The following is a 9,153-nucleotide window of genomic DNA, read 5'->3' as shown; positions in this document are numbered from 1 at the left end:
CCTCTTTTGGAAGGCCAAACAAAGTAGTTTCGCTTTCACACAGCGTCACACACGGCGGGCTTGAGTGAGTGGCGGTCGGCGGGCTAGAGTGAGCGGCGGCCGGCGGACTTGAGAATAGTGTTGTTTTTGGTGGCCTGTTTTAATTTTAGTTTTAGTCTAGTCTTTGTGTGAAGCTGTCATTTTAGTTTTTATTAGTTTTAGTCACGTTCATACTCTTTTTAGTCTAGTCAAGTTTTAGTCAACTAAAAAAGTCCGAGCATTTTAGTCTTATTTTAGTCAGAATTATCCACGACTATTTTCGTCTAGTTTTAGTCGACGAAAACTGATGACATTTTAGTCTAGTTTTAGGCAGCCGGAATTTCAGTGCATCTCTAATTATTGGCGACATTAGAAATGGATATTATATAATAGCTGCTTTTTTTAACATTTTAGCAATTTATAAATATTAAAAAAGGATTTTTTACATGGCACCCCTGCTCTCGACAGACGCGGCACCCTGGTTGGGAAACACTGCTCTAAATAATGCCGTGAGTGGGGCTTGAGGAAGTGACATCGCCTACGTCTGCGCAGTGCGACCTGATGCAGCCCCTGAAGTGAGGTCTCGTTTTTATTCGTCAACAATATTGCATTATACATTTAATTATAGTCATCGTCACATGACCAGCATTTACGTTGCGTCTCGTCTCGTTTTCGTCACGTGATAAAGGTTCGTTGACGACGATATTTAGTCAATTTCGTTGACGAAAGCAACACTACTTGAGAACGGCGCGGCCGGCGGGCTTGCGGCAACCACATGTGATGAATCCCCGGGCTGGATGGAAGACCAAACAAAGTAGTTTCGTCTTCACGACATGGCGGCCGCGGCAACAACAATACTACAGCGAGAATAAAAGTTACGCCTTTTCTTTGCATGCACATTTGGGCGGCATTATGCAAATCTTCCCACCTAGTGATGTAGACATGTGGGGGCGTGTTAGAACGAGCCGTTTTAGGTAGGCGTGGTTGACTCTTAACTTTTATAAAGAATATCTCTTTGGATTTGAGACTTTAGTCTTTGCAACTTTACAGATCTTCTTTATGCACCAAGAGCTTGTAACACTCCAAAGAGAAAGGAAAAATTGAAATCGCATCATATGACCCCTGAAATAGAACGTAAGTGTACATCATTTACATAAATAACAACTTGCCAACACAATAACTTAAATATAAAAAAACATCTTTTGGTAGAAAAACGACTAAATAATAATACAAAAAAAAACTTTTTTTCTTTCCAAAAGGGAAATTAACTAAAATAAATAAATGAAAAAAATACCACAAACTGTAACACTTAGAAATACATTTTGGTATTTGTGGCTCACAAACTGTTTGAGACTGAGCGCGGATTGTGCGCTCCACTAATATAGATCAGTTCTGGTGCGCGCGCTTTTGGTATAAGCACGAAATGTGCGGGAATGACTATAATGCGCAATACAAGCACTATTTAACCGGAGTAATAGAAACATCGTAAGTTACTAATTATAATGCTTACATTTCCTCAGTTATTCAAAAAGCAGCTACAGAAAACGAGCAAAGAACACTGCATTACCAAAGAACATCATCACAAGCTCAGTCTAGCGCGAGTTTATGCACTTTAAAAACACTCCCGTTAAAATCAGCAAATATACACTGTATGATGAATAAATCTCTTATACTTACATCACACGTACATCTGCACTTTGTTGTTTATGATGAGAGAATTCGTGAGTCAGAATTCAGTCAGTGCGTGCTGAACAACAGAACTCCGCTGTTTCAGTGATGACTCATCTGAACGCATCTCATTGGCCAATGCATTCATAAGCTCAGCATAATCGTGTGTGATTGGTTAGAACGCGCAATACTGTAAAAACGCGGAAAAAGAAATATAATGCAACAAATAAGGCCTAATATTAATTAGATTGTATTACTAGCCTGATGATAATAATAATAATAATAATAATAATAATAATAATCATCGTCTTGCTATCGTCAAAGGCATCAGCCACAGGCGATATCGCTGTCTAACGTCGATACACGATACTATTGTCTAACGGCACAACCCTACTGTCACTGAATGTCACTATTGTTTTTTCCCTCCGATCTCATTTTTCTCATATTATGAGAAAGGAACAAGTTTGTCCAAGTTGTTGGGAAGAAGTGAGCTCCGTGTCTTGCTCACAAAGGAGCACCACGGACAAGACATGCCACGTCTTTAAAATTCGAACACATTGTTTTCTATGTTGCTCACAAAGAAGCACCACGGACAAGACACGCCATGTCTTTAAAATTCGAACACATTGTTTTCTATGAGTGTACACACAGGTGACGCCACTTGACGTGTCCAGTGAGTCATCCTAGACGTGGCGCTGTGCTTCTCGTCTGCTGTGTGACCGCCTTCGGAGAAAATGCGCTCTAATGGCATGGAAGTGGAACGTATGGAGTGCAATGAAGAAATGCACATTAAGTTAAATATGTCAGTATGATTTAACTTCCACACTCTGCACGAATATTTGTATAATGCAAAGTAATAGCGCACATTTAATCTAAGTTAACCTTAAAGTTAAAACGAGCAGCCATGTCAAGTGGCAAATGTTTGACTAGTACTTACTGTACATGTTTTAAATAAGACATGCTCGATGTTCATGAATGATAGACAAAGATTTTGCAGGCAATCTTTTTGGGGTTGCCCTTTATCATTTCAAAATGATCCCACACTTTTGATTTTCTCCCTGACATATTTACATGGATCAGCCAGGCGAGCCATGTTAACGAACTTTCCGCCACTGACTGTGTGACTTCGTCACTTCTTGTGGAATTCTTTTTTCCTTCGACTAACCAACTAATGGAAATTTAGTTGACCAAGCCTCTTCTAGTCGACTAACGTTTAGTCGACTGTTAGGGAGCATATTTTGATCAAATAAATGGTGAGCATAAGAGACTTCTTTCAAAAACACTTTTGAACAGTAGTGTTAAAAATATATACAAAGATACACACACAGAGGGAACATTTTAATCAAAAAATTCATGTTCTTTAAAAATGACTATAGAATGATAACAAATAAGTACCTTTAAATGCTCAAAACTAAAAAACCTTATCTTAAACTTTATGCTGTGGTGTCATAATAAATTTAAAGGAGAATTCTGAAGAAAGCAAGAGAACAGACTGTGTGAAAGCGGCTCAGCACAGTGTGATCTCAAAGTCCTCTGCAGTCTGAGCAGCACGAGAAAAGAGGCGAGAGGGAGGAGAGGGATGGGGATGAGGTTAGGTTTACTGCAGCACACACAATGGCAGCTGTGATTTATGTGGACTGCTGGCCCAGTTCTGTGGGCTGTAGGGGGAAGCCCTCACTTACCAACATCTCATGTGCTGGCTCACACAACAGCAAAAAGTCAAGACAATGACCAGACTAAACGAGCTCTGACTGAGGTACATGCAGTAAAACTACTGTTATCATAAAGAAAGAACTTGGAATTTACTTATATGGTTTTACTATATCTGCATCACGTATTTCCCTGTTGATGTATTGCGCGTACATTTCAAAATGTCAGAAGGGTATGAAACATGGTGGGAGCCACTATGTATGTTCTCACATTTGGTTATATTAGTGTGTCATAATCAGGAACTTCATGAAGATCGGCTAGATGCAGTGAATGTCGAAAAACAATTAAAGATGACAGCCAGAACGACAGCATCAAATCTTAGAACGTATCACATCTTAAAGCGCATCCACAAAGGTTAGCAACATTAACTCACATATATGCTGCAGTGTGTCCTGTTGAAAACATGAACGAAAAATCTTGCCTTAAACCGAGCACAACGTTTTATCATTCTTTTCGTAATATACACAGAAACGGCTTTTCTCTCTCTTATTGTACTTGGGTGTGTGTGTGTTCAGGCTTGACTAATCATAAAGCAAAAACTGACGCTTCAAATAAACATTCTGATCATCTCTAAACATTTATTCAGATGCAACACCTAAAAGTAATTATGTCTACTTACTGTCTATTTAACGTTTTAATTGGTGCGATTAATTATGGAAAAAATAACATGTATGTGTTTATATATGAACTATGAACTATAAACTATGTATGATATAGTTTAGCAATATCACACAAGCAAGAGTGCTGTTTTTTCCAAATATCTGCACGATTGCAAATGTGATATTGATTTTATACAACTGTTTAATAAAAAAGAAGTTAATATTACGTGAAATTTTAGACACAATATTGTTTTGTCTGCTTTGCACAATTTCGCAAATGAAAATAGTTCAAACAAAGCCCCAGCAGAACTTTTGTGTGTCAGAAACACAGCGGTGTTTCGTTCCTGAATGAATCTGTTACCTTTTTTTGAGTCAATGATTCAGTGAGCAATTCATAAAGAAAGTCACTTGCTTCGTTTCCAAATTAATCATCCATTCGAAGGAGTTGGTTGAATGAATAACTGAAAGACTCACTCAATCATTACGACGTGACTTGCCGCCACCTACTGGAGGTTTTAGTTTCATATTTTGAGTATTATTTCATTTTTTCTTTAATTATTTCAAATTTCAATACTCATTTTTTAAAAACCATTAATGTCCATCTATTATCATTATCATCATGCAATGCTGAATCAAAATATTTCTTTCTAAAGCTACTTTTATAATGTCTATTCAATGCTTTACTCATCTAACACAATGTTTTTAAATTATCTTCTGGGGGCATATTCTCAGCTAAAATTGATGTGTGATTAATTTGTGATTAATTAGATCTAGAATTTCTTTAATTATTTCAAATTTCAATACTCATTTTTTAAAAACCATTAATGTCCATCTATTATCATTATCATCATGCAATGCTGAATCAAAATATTTCTTTCTAAAGCTACTTTTATAATGTCTATTCAATGCTTTACTCATCTAACACAATGTTTTTAAATTATCTTTTGGGGGCATATTCTCAGCAAAAATTGATGTGTGATTAATTTGTGATTAATTAGATCTAGAATTTAGCATCTAGTGGCTACATCATGGTGTTACAGATGATTTTGAATATGAACGGGCCTCCTCAAATGAATAAGTTTACCTGTATTTTTGCATCTTGGTTTGACTATGTACAGGTATAAGAAGACAATTTGAGCTAGAATCCAAGTAGTATCCTTGGAACACATTTTGTCTTTAAAATACAACCTTGTAAATAGGATTTTTAAGGATGAGAATTTATTTGCAACAATTAATGAAATGACTCCAGACTCGACTTGGACTCGTTATGAAAAACTCCAGACTTGACTCTGGCTCCAGCTTAAAGACTTCAGACTTGACTAGGACTTCAGATGAAAGACTTGTGGACATGTCTGGTATGAAGTAAGCTGGCCTTACTTACAGTTTGGCCTCATAAGCCAATTAGGCAAATTAGTGAGTAATTAAAGATTATTTTACCACCCTACCTGCTGCAATTAAAGCACAGCAAGACTGTGCCATGTAGTAAACTGTGCTTATGTTTTAAGCATTCCCGTGATGCCAAGAAACTAGAAAATGTGTTTAAAAGATTTAATAAAAATACTTTGTTGACATAAGAAAACACTTGCATCACCCTCTGACTGCTGTATTTCAAGGAAGACTGCACACTCCAGTATAAACACAGGCCTGGACGGCAGACAGAAGGTAGCTCCTTTCACTTCTCTACAGATCTTATCCATCCAGCGAGCAGTGACTTTATGCTTGGAGCAGACAGCTGCAGACAGTCACTCCACTCAAGAGAGCCTCGAGGGACGGGCCTAGTGGGACAAAACGGCTCGTGCAGCAGAGAGAGGAAGGGGACAAGGGGTTAAACGTGATTTTACAGATGAATGAAAGCCATAATCTGGCCCAGGGCCATCACACAAAAAAGGGATGCTGGGTAGGGGTACAGTAATGGCAAAATGAGAGGTTCACTTCTACAGAAATTTCTGAAAGAAAAAAAAATATATAAAAATTTAAAACATATGCTCAGATAGCCTGTTTAAATCAGCTTCAACACAACCAGTGTACCAAACATGCCATCAGCCTGAACAATGAAATTGTTTTGACTAAAACAAGGATTTTAAAAGTATAACAAGCCTCATGTGCGTCTCAAATTGTGCTCAGTGCTCAAAACTGAGCTGATTTCAGTATCACTACACTTACAAAAGCACAAAATTTTAGGGGCATGGGCAAGATGCAACAAAAAGACAAAAATAAATAAATACAAATAAAAAAAACACAAAGGACAGCACATTGAATGCCAGAATACATCTTGAGTAAAAATCTCCAAACTTCCTATTTTGACTCGAATGGAAAGCAACAAAAAGAAGCCAATCACGGTGTAAAATGTAAAAGTGTCCAAGGTTAGGTTGTTTTTCTTATGATAATAAAGTTTATGAGTTTTGATCAGATGTCAGATGACACTCACGCCAAATAATTTTCAACATTTGCAGAGTAATTTTCACTTGCAAATGAGTGAAACGCTTATACTGTACAGCCCTGAAACTACATCCAATCAAGAAGACAGATTTGCAGTGAGAGCTAACACAGACCTCGTGACTGCTGCTATGCTAATTTAGAGGTGTGACATTTTCACGCACAACTGACAAGCAACAATCATCCTAATACATCTGGATATCACAAAGAGAGATTTACCTTTTAATTTCCAAAAACAAGTAAATGACAACGGTCATGACTGAAAAGTTCAACATTTTAGTAAACTCAAGAGCACAGCAGCTGGATGAATTAAATGAATAAAGGAATCAAAAAGCAAAAAAAATAAAATAAATATATAAATACATAAATAAACCTATTTTAAAAATGTTCAAACTTAATTTAAATGCCTCCTCCTTGCTGTTTAATTGCTGCTGTACTGTGTAATATTAATTGACATGTCCTGACTATAGTTTTAGGTTTAAGGTTTAATTTTAGTTACTTGTAATTATGCATAATTTACTGTTATTACTATAGCAAATACATGTAACAAGTGTAACAAGGACACATTTAAAAAATGTGTTACCAAATATTTTGATGAAAAATGACAATTTATACAATGTTTTTTTTTTTGTTTTACACATCAGGATATAATGTAAAGTATCATTTCACACCCTTTCAGTGCACAAACATGTAGTTCACAGGTAAGAGAGGAACACCTGCTGGACAAGTGCCTATGAATGAACATTAGATGTATAGAGCAGGGCAGGGAGGAGCCCTGCATAGATTAAACCTGTTCTGCAGACAACATGGCACAAATCTGTTATGAAAGAGCTGTACTGGCTGCCAGTAAGAACAGAGGAAGGCTTGAAACCTTGACCTAAAATAAAATAACATAAAACTAGCATTTTACCCATTCAAAACTCACAACTCCAGCTGCATGATAAACATTTCCTTCTCTTTCTTCATAGTCATCATACGAGTCACGGCTGATAAAGGAGGACAATGCCGACAGAGCTGCGATAATAAGCCTGGACATTTAATATGTGCAGCTGGGTGGGAGACGTCAGATTAGCTGAAAGAGCCTACTATGTAACCAGTCACAAGATCTTCCACAACTGTCAAAGCCAAGGAGCGTTTCTCCCTCCCAAACCCTTCAGGGAAAACGTACAGACTTCACATTTCCGAAAGCTTCCCCAGGAACCTCCTAAACCACAGACGTATGTGTGTGTGATACACTTGTTAATGATTAAACTACAGCTAATGCCATTTCTGTGCTTTGTAAATGTGGATGAGGGCATTCTGGGTTAATCCAGTTAGTGCTCAACATCTCCGAAGTGAAGAATTTACTGTGACGAGGCCGGTGCTCGACTGTCACACAATAGGACAGAAACAGCGAGGATTAGGGATTGCATAATGACTAAACACGGTGGAAGCTTCACGTTGATGTTTTCGGAGGGTGTGATGGGGAATTCCTCGAATACTGTCGGCTTTGGCCAACAGTTTTATCAGTGGCAATACAGGGGCTTCAGTTCCCAGACTGTTTAGCAACATGTTTTCTCATGTAAACCAACTGCTGGAATAGTCTGAAGGCAATTTGTGAGCCACCGTGCTCATATTAAAATATGAATTGGCAAAACACTTGATCCGAAGTCATTTGCTGCTCATCGTTTTGTCTGAGAGGTCATTTCCCACACTTAGTCCTGCTTTGTGCCCTGCATTAAACTCTCAAACGTTTCTATTTTTAGACTTGCTATAAAGGTGCTTTTCTGAACTATACATATCCAAGCAATAAAGTGAACATAAGCCGTTCAGGTGGGGAGCTGTAGTGAACAAGAGCACCTAAACCTCCATCTGTTCAGCTTAAAGTACTGTGCCAGGCCACACATTTGACCCCGTCTATACAAGCAGAAGTTTTTACACGAAGCTATCTTCTACAGACAGCCTCAGCACAACATACTGAAACACTTGACAACGGCTCACACCCAACTGCAAAGGGTCACGGCCTGAGAAGCATTAACATGAGTCATGGTACAGTACTAATCCCAAATCCTGCACTATGCCCATGTACATGGAGTTAAGATGTGGACATTATCCATGCTGAAAAGCAGTCTTTAAGAAAAACAGGAAAGACATCTGATGTTATACTGAGAGAGCATCACAAGCAGGAGCTAGTGCAGCAGAGCATCCAGAGTGAGTCTGGGAAAGAAGGAGCTGTAAGCAGCTTAAAGCCCATCTCAAAGCACATGGTGGAGTAGCGACACACGGAGTCACCATATGGCCTTCTCAAAAGCACAGGGTCAGGCCTGCTGAGACCTTCCATCTGGTACCGAATACTGAAATTTTGGTACCGTGACAACACTACTTCCATCTATGTGTTACAGTAAATGTGTAACAGAGCACTACTCAGATGAAAAGGGCACTACTGCGAAAACTGGAACAAGTTAATGAAAAAAATGCAAATATATATACAGTATAAAGGCAAATATTAACTAAAAACTAAAAATCAACCCCTTTAAATGCTACAAGTGAGTTGGGGCATCATATAATAGGGTCAAAGACGTTAAGATGTCCGCGTCAAAAGAAATTTACAAAAGTGATTTTATGTCCATAGAAAGCACATTAAATGTAAGTAATAGGGATGTTCATTTTAACCGTTTAACCGGTTAACCGACCGTAAGAATTTTGACCGATTAATACAATCAGTTAAATGGTTTAAAAAGTC

At 37.9% G+C, this 9,153-nt stretch overlaps 1 protein-coding gene and 1 long non-coding RNA gene across 2 annotated transcripts in view; one reads left to right on the top strand and one right to left on the bottom strand.

The window, feature by feature from the left end:
- LOC107659446 (uncharacterized) overlaps positions 1 to 3,184 on the top strand; it is an 11,458-nt gene extending 8,274 nt beyond the window's left edge. Inside the window, exon 3 of the long non-coding RNA XR_001630913.1 lies at positions 3,173 to 3,184. This is a non-coding gene — a long non-coding RNA (uncharacterized LOC107659446). The remainder of the gene's footprint in view (positions 1 to 3,172) is intronic.
- The window catches only part of LOC107659431 (protein scribble homolog), a 96,551-nt gene that overhangs the window by 80,198 nt on the left and 7,200 nt on the right, over positions 1 to 9,153 (bottom strand). The window lies entirely within an intron of this gene.

This window comes from Sinocyclocheilus anshuiensis, unplaced genomic scaffold, assembly GCF_001515605.1.
Source record: "Sinocyclocheilus anshuiensis isolate Anshui unplaced genomic scaffold, SAMN03320099.WGS_v1.1 scaffold815, whole genome shotgun sequence".
Taxonomy (NCBI): domain Eukaryota; kingdom Metazoa; phylum Chordata; class Actinopteri; order Cypriniformes; family Cyprinidae; genus Sinocyclocheilus; species Sinocyclocheilus anshuiensis.
Note: the sequence above shows the minus strand (reverse complement) of the source record. Positions and strands in the feature narration are given on the sequence as shown.